At 45.5% G+C, this 10953-nt stretch overlaps 1 pseudogene; it reads right to left on the reverse strand.

Moving 5' to 3' along the window:
- Positions 1-4307: 4307 nt before the first annotated feature.
- LOC114701471 lies at positions 4308-10525 on the reverse strand (annotated as a pseudogene).
- Between the last annotated feature and the right edge of the window lie 428 nt (positions 10526-10953).

A 10953-nucleotide genomic window follows, 5' to 3' on the forward strand; every position in this document is an offset into this window, starting at 1 on the left:
CAAAAGAGAGACTTCCTGTTTCCTCACACCTTATATATCTTCTCTGCCCTGACATCTTAATTCCTGGGATTAAAGGCATGTGTGCTTCCCAAGCAAAAGCATGAGATCTCAAGTGCTGGCATTAAAGGTGTGTGCCACCACTGCCTGGCTCTGTTTCTCTCTTGTAGCCCAGTGTGGCCTTGTACTCACAAAATTTGTGTTACAGAGGTTTGGGGTTCTAATTCCTGGTCCAAAAATATGGTGTGGGGTGGTGGTAGTGGTGGAGGTGGTGGTAGTGTGTGTATTTACAGTGTGTGTGGTGTGTGTATGGGGGGATATGGGTAGTGTGCAGTGGTGTGTGTGTGTGTGTGTGTGTGTGTGTGTGTGTGTGTGTGTGTGTCTGCATCTACAGGCATGTCATGCCCACAGGTGGCTGAGAGGAGAAAGATGGTGCACATATGCAATGCATGATGTGTCGTAAGGCTGATCTACTGTGGATTTAAATTTGTCACCACAGGACAGTGGGAAGACAAAGCAGCTGTCGTGAGCCACCAGAACTCAGGCACCTCCTCTTTCTTCCTCAAGGATGCTCCAACTCCACAGGCTCCAGGGGGAAAGGGCCCTTGCCATATCATCTAAGAACATGAGGACAAACTGGGCGGTGTGTCTGTAGGCAGTGGCAGAGCGTCCCAGCTTAGCTGGCCTGTTTCTGTTCCAAAGGCTCTTGTGAGCTAAAGGGGAAGGATTGGATCTACAGGGAAAAGTATTCACAGAAATGGTGATGATGATACATACAGAGGAATCAGTCTTCAGTTGCGATGTATCTTTCAATCCTAACACAGTAGCTGATGCCACCCTAATATTTCATCAGCTCAGCCAGGGAAATTCTACATTTGGGGACCATAGGGGACACTTAAGTGAGCCTCGGGTTCCAGCACCTTTGGCTTTCTCATCTCTGCCTCACGGCATGGAGTAGGCCCGCTTTTTCGAACTAGCTTCCTTCTAGTTAAAAAGGAAAGTGGTTTGTGAATTCCAGGCCTCCCATGGGAACTACACCATCTAAACCCTGCAAGCCTCTTTGGAAGAGTCGGGTTCACAGACTAAACTCTGACTCTAGCTCTGTGGAAAGACAGAAGGGATTCCGCTGACCAGCTTGGGCCAGTGTGAACTGGCTCCTTCATCTATGGAGCCCTGCTCCCCTGGGCTCTGCACTCCCTCTCTTTTTTATTTGTTTTCTGTTTTGTTTTTCCAGAGTTTCTCTGTGTAGCCCTGGCTGCCCTGGAACTCACAGAGACCCTCCTGCTTCTGCCCCGCAAGTGCTGGGATCAAAAACTTGAGTCACTACCGCCCAACTCATGCTGTGTTTCTTTATATAGATTATCACATTGATCACCAAAAGCCACTGGGTGTCTTTTCTTTATGACTGAGGAAACTCTGACCCAGAGAGGTTAAGCAACTTTACTAAGCATAGCCTTATACCATTTATCCAGAGTCAGCCAAGGCATCGGTCCCAGAGAGGGTCCTGACATGCTGAGCAGACTCTGAGGGGCTTGAGCTGGTCCCTGAGCAAAGGAAGCATGAGACCAATGGGGTTCCGAGGAGGGGATCATGGTGCAGCAGAAATGACAACATTGGGAACAGACTAAGTTTTCTACGGATGGCTGTTACGGAGGTGAGGCGTTGCCCCCAAAGGCTTGATGATGATGCTATTTTGGAAGGTTCTGGAAACTTTAGGAACTGAGGAAGTCACTGGGAGGCATGGTCCCTCTTTGCTTCCTGTGTGCCCTGAGGTAGGTCAATAGCTCCCTGTTCCAAAGGCTCCCATCACCCTGACGTTCTCCTGGCCAACCATGAGCCAAAATGAACCTTCCCCTTTCAAGTTATTCCATCCATTTGTTACCACAGAAACACTAAGTCCAGAGGTGAGTTAAGACATCAGTGGAGTGAATCAGAGGCCCATGGAAGAAACAAAAGAGCAAAATGGGCTGAGGACTGGATCCTGGGGAGCAATAAAAGTTGAGCCAAATCCCAGAGAAGAAGGAAATACAAAAAAAGCAGAGCCATGGATGCTCCAAGATGACACTTTCAGGAAGGGTCCTCTGGCTCCTTTCCCTTCACAGTTCCAGAAATGAGAGAGGACTGCCACAGGCTTCCTAAGAACACAACAATAAAGACGGCTCTTCACTGTCGCCCCCTCCAACTGGATGGAACGGTGGGGCCATAAGGAGCACCTCCAGCATCACTTAGATCCCCTCACACCCTGAGCCTGGGCTCAGTCCCTTTAATGACTCCCATGGCCCTGACAGGTGTGTGCAGGCAAACAGGAGGTGGTGGAGATGCTCAACTGAAGATCTTGCCTTCATTGAAGACTTTGCCACATGCCGGAAGGTGTTTTCCCAAAAGAAGTGCTCTAGAACCAGGGTCTGGGGCTCCTTGCTGCCGGGATTCAGTTTCTGCATGTCTGAGACTCATCAGCCTGCCAGTCTGGACTCAGCTGGCAAGGAGGTGTGTGGTCAGATCCCGGCAATTGCTTCATACCTGTGCCACTTCCAGCTCAGACAAATGGCACCAGGCCCCAGGGCTCACACTGTTGTAATCAGAACTTCCTCTGTACAGTCCAGAGGTGGGCCCCATGTCCACTGATCCACCCTAAGACCCGAACCCCTTCCTTGTCCCACCCTCAAGAGATCAGGTATTTCCCCAGTTATCTTGGATCTTTCTTACTGGAAAGACAAGCCTCCTGCTTCAGAAGACTCCCAAAATGAAGCTGCTGTTATTGGTTCCAAAAGGAACACTGGCAACGGTATTATTCCCCAGTTGCTAGAACATTCTTGGGAAGAGATAAAGAGAGAATATTTAGTTTCTGGATGAGAGTGTAAATGGACATTTCATGTCCTGACTGCCTGGTCCCAAATAACTACTCAGAGGCTTAATATAAATGCACAGCCGATAGCTCAGGCTTGTTACTAGCTAACTCATACATTTAAATTAACCCCTATTTCTGTTTATGCTTTGCCATGTAGCTGTACCCTTGTTAGCATGGTACATTCATCTCCTGTTCTCTCTGCATCTAGCTGACAACTCCTGATCTTCTCCTTCCCATCATCTTTAGTTTGGGCACCCCATCTATACTTCCCACCTAGCCAATCATATTAAACCAATTTGAGTGACAAGTGTTTACAGTGTACAGGAGGATTATTCCACAGCATGGGAGTCACCCACTTGATCTCTTTCCCCCTTCCAGAACCCGTCCCTCTTCTTACCTATGATGAGGGTACCACTCATGAAGGTCTAGATGGGTAAGATTTTCAGAAAAGTGGCACTCTGCACACCCCAGGGACCAGCCATCCTTATCAAAGCGATCTCCAAATATGCAGCATCCACAGAGATGGTGTGGTGGTTTGAATAGAAAAGGCCCCTATAGACTCATGTGTTTAAATGCTTGGCCCATAGGGAGTGGCACTATTAGGAGGTGTGGCCTTGTTGAAGGAATTATGTCACTGTGGGGGTGGGCTTTGAGGTCTCTGATGCTCAAGCTAGGCCTAGTGTGGCATTCACTTCTGCTGCCTGTGGATCAAGTTGTGGAACTATCAGTTCCTTCTCTAGCATCTTGTCTAACTGTGCACTGCCATGCTCCCCACCATGACGATAATGGACTAAATGTGAACTGTAAGCCAGAGCCAATGGAATGTTTTCCTTTATAAGAGTTGCCAAGGTCATGGTGTCTCTTCACAGCAATGAAATCCTAACCAAGACAGATGACATCCCTACTGGAACACTTATGCTTAAATTCATCCAACAAGAAGGTGAAGAAGGGGTCCAGCCCTTAGGCTCAGTAGCCAGTGCCAGCTCACATTCATCCATCTCCTCCTCAGAGACTGGCACATCTGCCCCTTTCTCCTCTTTCTGCTCAGCCTGGGCTCCTGCTCTTCCTTCTAATGGAGTACCGTTTTTAGACAGGCTTGCTGCAAACTTTTTAGCATCAAGCTGCAAACTTCATGGCATTTTCTCACTGTTTTCACTTCCCCCAAGACAGCCTTATACCGGAGCTGGTTCGGATAGATGAGGAACCAGAAGTTGAAATTGGGAAACCCGAGTGAAAAAAAAAAAAGTTGTATAGGGACTGGAGCAATGGCTAAGTGGTTAAGAGTGTTGGCTGCTTTTGTTGAGGATCTGAGTTGATTCCCAGCACCTCCATCAAGGAAATTGGCAACCATTTGTAACTCCAGTTCCAGGGAACTCAGTGTCTTCTTCTGGCCTTCAGTGGCACACACATTTACATGGACACACCCAAGCACATACACATGATTAAAAAACAAAAATAAAATTTAAAAATAAGAAGGTTCCAAGACTTGTTTATAGACCTGTAACAGGGTGGAGATGGCATAGTATCAAACAGAGTCATTGTCTGCCTACCAAATAAGTCCTTGTCATCAAGCAAGCATCCACCCAGTAGCCCAAGGATTCCATTCACTTCCTCTTTTGCATTGCCAGTAGCCTGTTTGTTGTGGTCCATGATGCCCAAGATGAGGAACACCAGAGAACTGTGTCATATCAACAAAGCTTACCCACAGCATCAACTGAGCTGTGCCCATGGCTCCTCACTCCCATTCACACAATAGGCCATGGCACCACTCTCAAAGACACAAAATCCAGCATCATCCTTAAATGCTGGAACTCTGTCAACAGGGAATTTGTGGAAAACTTTAGGGGTGAAGTTGGTTTGGTCAAAGTGTAAGTGGGGTGTTGGGGAAAGCATTTAGACCCGAGCCCCACTAGACTTGAACTCAGCAGCGAGGAGGTCCTTGAAGGCCCTCTAGTTTTCAGAGTATACATCCCAGCTGCCATGGAGACTGTGCAGGGAAAGGCGTGAAGCTCCAGGGGCTCGGGAGTTAGTTTTTAGCTTGTGACCACAGTCTGGCAGAGGGACTGGTTTTGGCTTCTGACTTCAGAGGTGCCTGTTCCTCATGCTAGGCCCGGCAGAGCAGAGCAGGTGACAGGACAGTGACAGGGATGACAGGGAGAGGTCAGGGCAAGATGACCCACTTCCTCAACCAAACCTTGCTTCCTACACTCCACCACTTCCCCATAATGCCATCATTTTAGGAATCTCTGATGAAATCAGTCCATTGCTGAGGTCAGAGCCTCTAGGATCATTATCCAAAAGACCATCAGCAGGCAACCAAATGCCCAATCCATCAAACTGCTGGGAAATTTCATAGTCAAAATACACTTACATAGAGAGGTTCATAGGTAATGTATGTAGTACAATACCTCCTAGACTATAGGTGCTCAGTAGATACTATATGGCGTCATGAGTACTACTTCTCACTGTTATTGTTATTATTTGGTCCTTGGGGTGAATCTTGGACCTTTCACATGCTAGGCAAGTGCTCAATTACTGAGCTACATCCCCAAGGAGTCTTATTTTGAAGTGACTTATCCAAGAAGTTGACTACTGGTTCCAAAAGATGATCCGAACTTTCAATGTTCAACACAACTCTTCTACTACTCTTAGCTTTCCTTATTCTGTGGCAAATTTGAGATAAAGTATGCCAGTGCTAGGGCTGGAGAGATGGCTCAGCAGTTAGAAGCACCTGCTGCTCTTCCAGAAGACCTGAGCTCAGTTCCCAGCACCCATTAGTTTCCAGTATCCACGTAGGGTGGCTCACAGCTGCCTGTAACTCCAGCTCCAGGCGATCTGACATCTTCTCCTAGATCCTTGTGCACATGAACACATGTGGCATGTACTACTTACATGCACATACTCGTAAATAAAAAAAATAAATCCTAAAGAATGTCAGTGTAACTAAAATTAGCCCCCTCCTCCTCCTTTCTCCTCCTCCTAGTAAAATACACAAGAGAAAAAAATCCAGTATCTTTTTCATGGATAAAATCTGGACAAAGATAATGGCCTTCAGCTAAGCAGGAGAGTGACTCAGCTAAGTTCCACCAAGCTAAGTATGGGACCCAGCCTGCTCATCCACAAAAGCAGAGATTTGAAAAAGATCATCTCAGTTTCTATCCAGTCCTGAGATTCTGTGTCTCCTCTTCTAATCAATGCCACAGTAGTTCTCTTCACAGAAAAATGTAATTGTATCTTAGGAAAATGTCCATAGTGCCAGTGTAAAATGAAAATGGAAAGCAAGAAAAGATACAAGAGTTAGCTTCAAGCACATGAAACCGGTCTGGTCATACAGTAGTTGGATTATATAGTATAAGTTCCAGAGAGTAGAATAAAACCAAGGAATAAAAGTAACAGGCAAGATTTTTTTTTTTTTTTGCATTTTTGTGCAATACACAAAAATGTTTTTCCATCTATTTGTAGCTTTTTGTTCCTGTGCATATATGTTTACAATTGCTAGGTCTTCCAAGAGGATTTACCTTTCTATCATTGTAAATTGTTCTTTCTTTTAGGAAAGTCTATTTTGTCTGGCATGAGTATAGTTGCTCCAGCTCTGCTCTGTTTGTATGTGTATGTATTGGTGAAGTTATTAAGGCTACTCCACGTAGTTAAAAGTAAGATTTATTTAGTGGGTGACTTACAAATGAAGGAATAGGTAGATTGCAGGGGTCTGGGGAAGGTGTATCGCAGTCCAGCGGTATTCTCTGGAGCTCTGCTCAGTCAATCTCCACCGTCTAGGGTCCAGGAACAGAGAGTGCGCACCCATTCAGGTCTCGAGTCTCCAGACGCCTCCCTTGGCCCCGCCTCATAGGCGTGACAGTTGCCAGAGTCTCAATGGGGGTTGGAACTTCCAGATCCAAGCTGGAATGGCTACCCACTACATGTATGTTTTTACATCTGTTAACCTTTTTTTAAAAAATGATACTGGGAATTGATCCCACAGTCTCATGAATACATTCTAGCACTGTCAAGCTACATTCCCAGTATCCAATGTTTTATTTTACACTTAATTTTCTTTGTGTCTAAAGCATGTCATATATGGAGCATGTTTTCTTTATTTATCTGTTTTCTTTTGACTTGAGTATTTAGTCCATTTACAGTTAATGTAATTATTACTAAGGCAGGATTTATGCTTGGCTTTTGTCTTATCATTCTTACAAATATTGAGATTTTTTTCTCCCCCACCAGTGTTTTATGTTTAACAGATATTATATGGTATTTGAATTATTTTATTGTTTAATTTTGTAGATATATTTTTAATTGTTTTCTTACTGAATATTCTTGGTATTACAATGAAGATCCTTCTAGAGTATAGTGTGAAGTGATTCCAGCTTAACATCAGCATTTAAGAACTTTACACCAGTGTAACATGGTTCCTGTCTCCTCTGTGCCGTTAGTATACAAATTACATCTTTATACACTATACCATCAATGACATTTAATAAATGTTAATTTTAAATAATAAGAAAAAGTTACATAAAAGAAAAACTACATATATATTTTACTTTTCAATACCTACATAGTTACATCTTGGTACTTTTATTTATTTGTGTGGATTTGAGTGATGGTCTAGTGTCCTTCCCTTAAAGATATAAGAGTTCTCAATATTCCCCCCTTCCCCCTTCTCCCTCTCCTGTGCTAGACATTTAACACAGCACTTCCTTGCATGCCGACTCCATATGCTGTCATTGATCCACATTTCCAGCTTCCAGTCAGGATTTTATGTAGGGAGATCTGCTAGCCACAAAAAATAGAATCTGTCAGTTTTTGTTTATCTGAAAACACCTTACTGTCTCCTTTACTCTTTATTTGTTTATTTGTTTGTGTGTGGTGTGTGAGTTCAGGCACATGAGGGCACAGTTGTGTGAGCAAGTGTCTGTTTGTGTGTACGTGTGTGGAGACCAGAAATTGCTGTCCTGTGTCTTCCTTGATCTCTCCCCACCTTCTGTGCTGAGGTAGGATCTCTGACTCGGTACCCCTGCCCATCCCCTCACCTCACCCCCACACCAGGGTACTGTTGGTACTGTACATTTCCTTAATTGACTTTCCTCTACCGATTGGGTGAAGTCTAGGTTCTTGACCATCTACTCTACTCCGAAGTTTGTCTGCTTTCTTTGTGTGCAGGTAATGCTCAGACGGGCCACTCTTTAAATAGTCTGAGCCAGCGTGTCTCGCAGCTTTTGCTGAGGGACTTTATGTGTCTGTTGCAGCAGGCCTTTAGCAGTCTGGTACGCTGTTTGAGGTCCTGGCTTCACTGTCATTGTGTCCTCCACTGAAAACGTGAGTGCCTTCTCAAGCTTTTCCACGGCATATACGGAACTGGAACCGTGCCTGGTGACCTGAATTTGATCCCAGGACTCACATGACAGGAGGTGAGAACCAACTCCCACAAGTTTGCACACAATAAATGTAAAAAACTGTGTAATGAATAAGTGTAAAAACAAATAAATGTTTAATCTAAACTACAGCAGCTCATCCCACGGGTTTGCTTTTTAATAATAATAATAATAATAATAATAATAATAATAATAAAGTCTCCCTTCGCATCAGTCCTAACTGGTGTCACCTGGGCAGTTGAAATTTTAACATCAGCCAATGACTATTTTGGACAAATGCATTGGTCCAGGGCTGTTTGCAGAGAACACGAGCTGAATGAGACCAAATAACAAAAGGCCCTAGAATGGAGCTCTTCCGGAGAACTGCCAGACAAAGTCAGTGGCTTTTAAAAAAGTTTGGAGAGGGGACAGGACAAAGGCAAAGCCACACAGAGAGGCGACAGTCATGGGCAGTGGGGGAAACACCATGAAAGCAGAAGTGAGCATCGAGAAGCAGGCATGGTCCGCCAGGGAGGGTGACTCATTGGTAGAATAGATGCAGGAAGAAAGGAGAGAGATGAGAAAATTGTGGCAACACTGGTTAAATAAAGACGGCCTCCGTGAAGCCTGAACTTCCGAGTTTTCAGGAGGAGGTGGGCTGCCCTGCCTGCTCTGGTGCTGCTGGAAGGAAAGAGGGGTGAGAGCCAGGGCCAGACATCTGCTGGAGCTGGCCTCCTAAGGGCTAGTGCTTGCCTGGTTTGAATTGTTTGCACACAACCTATGTAATTCTTCTTTAAAAATGTTGCCTCTTTGCCTTACATGCTGCAAAACAGATCCCTCTCTAAAAAACGTCAAAACCATGGAAACATTAGTGAAATGTGATAGTATCATCAAAAACCATGATTTCTATGAATCATGAGTTTAATATGTTACTCCCCCAAAAAATTTCATTAAAATAAATATCATATCATTAAAATACAAAATGTTTCTCCACAAACTACTCACCTTGCTTCTGAGAACACTGGAGTGGATGTATAAGGTTCTCTGTACTTCTAGAATGGCATGGGGGCGGGGCTCCCATCCCTTCTACTGAAGATAGGGGGCATCCCTCGGTCCCTGTCAGTGAAGAGTGTGTGCTCAAGACTCTGTAAAGAACTAGTTTGAAATTAAACCATGTAGACCGTGGTCACTGGAACTCCCTCCATAGACCAGGCTGGCCTTAAACTCAAGAGATCTGCCTGCCTCTGCCTCCTGAGTGCTGGGATTAAAGGCATGCGCCATCACCGCCCAGCAGAAGTATGACCTTTATTTTAAGCTTTAAAACAAATATATATTTGTTTATATATATATATATTTGTTTTATATATATATATATATATATTTACCCAACATAATATTTTTATTAATTATTTGGGAATTTTGTACAATGCACCCCAATCTCACTTGCTTCCCATTCACCCAGGTCCACCCTCCACCCCTCTGCCCACCGCCCCCCAAAAAAACACCAAGTCCAATTTGTGGTACCCATATTCTCAGTGGAGCATGGTCAAAGAACCAGTGGTCAGCTCCTTAAAGAAAACTGAGTCCCTCCCCATCCCACCCCCACCAGAAGCCGTCGACTGTGAAGAGCTACACTTCAGCCTCTTTCTCAATTTCTAAGGACCCTCTTCAATGACTTCTGTTTGGGTTGCTTCTTTGGGGGGAGGGATGTTGTCACAGAAACCTTCAATGTCTCTTATTCTCAGTATTGTATGCAGTCATCAATCCCACTACAAAAGAAGCTTCATCACCCATAGCAGTCAGTACCAGCACTGATCACAGGCTCCCACATCAACAGGGATGGATCACAGACATCAGCATGGCCTCCAGAGGCAGCGTGGGTCACAGACATCAGTATGGACCCCGGACACCAACATGGTCTCCAGCCGCACAGCACAGACCACAGAAGTCTTTCAGGGAGACTTAATCCAGAAAATGAACCATTCCATATCTCAGACATCTTGTTGCTCAGAGTCAGAATAATCGTGCTGTTGGGCATCATGTTTGGGGGCAGGGCCTGCACGAGCTTCAGGGGGCTGCCCTCAGGTCCTGGCGCCCGGCCTGGGTATGATGACCATTTTGCTCTCAGTTCAGGTATCCCTGTGGCCCCTCCTCCCCCAAGCAGGGTGAGCAAAGAGTGGCAGTGGCAGCACTGGCTTAGTGCATGGGGACAGAGGAGGTGGGCCCAGTGGTGGCCCAGGCCTCCTGGCAGGCCAGGGACTGGTCCTACTTACCAATGACATGCTCCTTTGTCGGCCACAGCAGCACTCCCATAGCTGTGGCCCATGCTGCATCCTTCTAGCTCAGCTCTTCTCTGCCAAGCGTGCCGCTCCATCTCTTCCTCCCCCCCTCCCCGCCCAATCCCATGAACCCCCTATTTAAAAGCATCTTCCTGGGGCTGGAGAGATGGTTCAGAGGTTAAGAGCACCGACTATTCTTCCAGAGGTCCTGAGTTCAAATCCCAGCACCCACATGGTGGCTCACAACCATCTGTAATGAGATCTGGCACCCTCTTCTGTATACATAATAAATAATCTTAAAAAAAATAAATAAATAAAAGCATCTTCCTGTAAGACCTGCCTTATTTTAGTTGTTCCCCTCCTCCTCCTCCACGGCGTCTCCCTGCTAAGCCTCCATCAGAAGTATGACTCTTCACAGGACCCCAGTTCTGTTCCCTGGGGCAGCTGAACACAGATGATGGAAGACGACGCGTAG

This window comes from Peromyscus leucopus, chromosome 3 (genome assembly GCF_004664715.2).
Source record: "Peromyscus leucopus breed LL Stock chromosome 3, UCI_PerLeu_2.1, whole genome shotgun sequence".
In the NCBI taxonomy this organism is placed as follows: Eukaryota; Metazoa; Chordata; class Mammalia; order Rodentia; family Cricetidae; genus Peromyscus; species Peromyscus leucopus.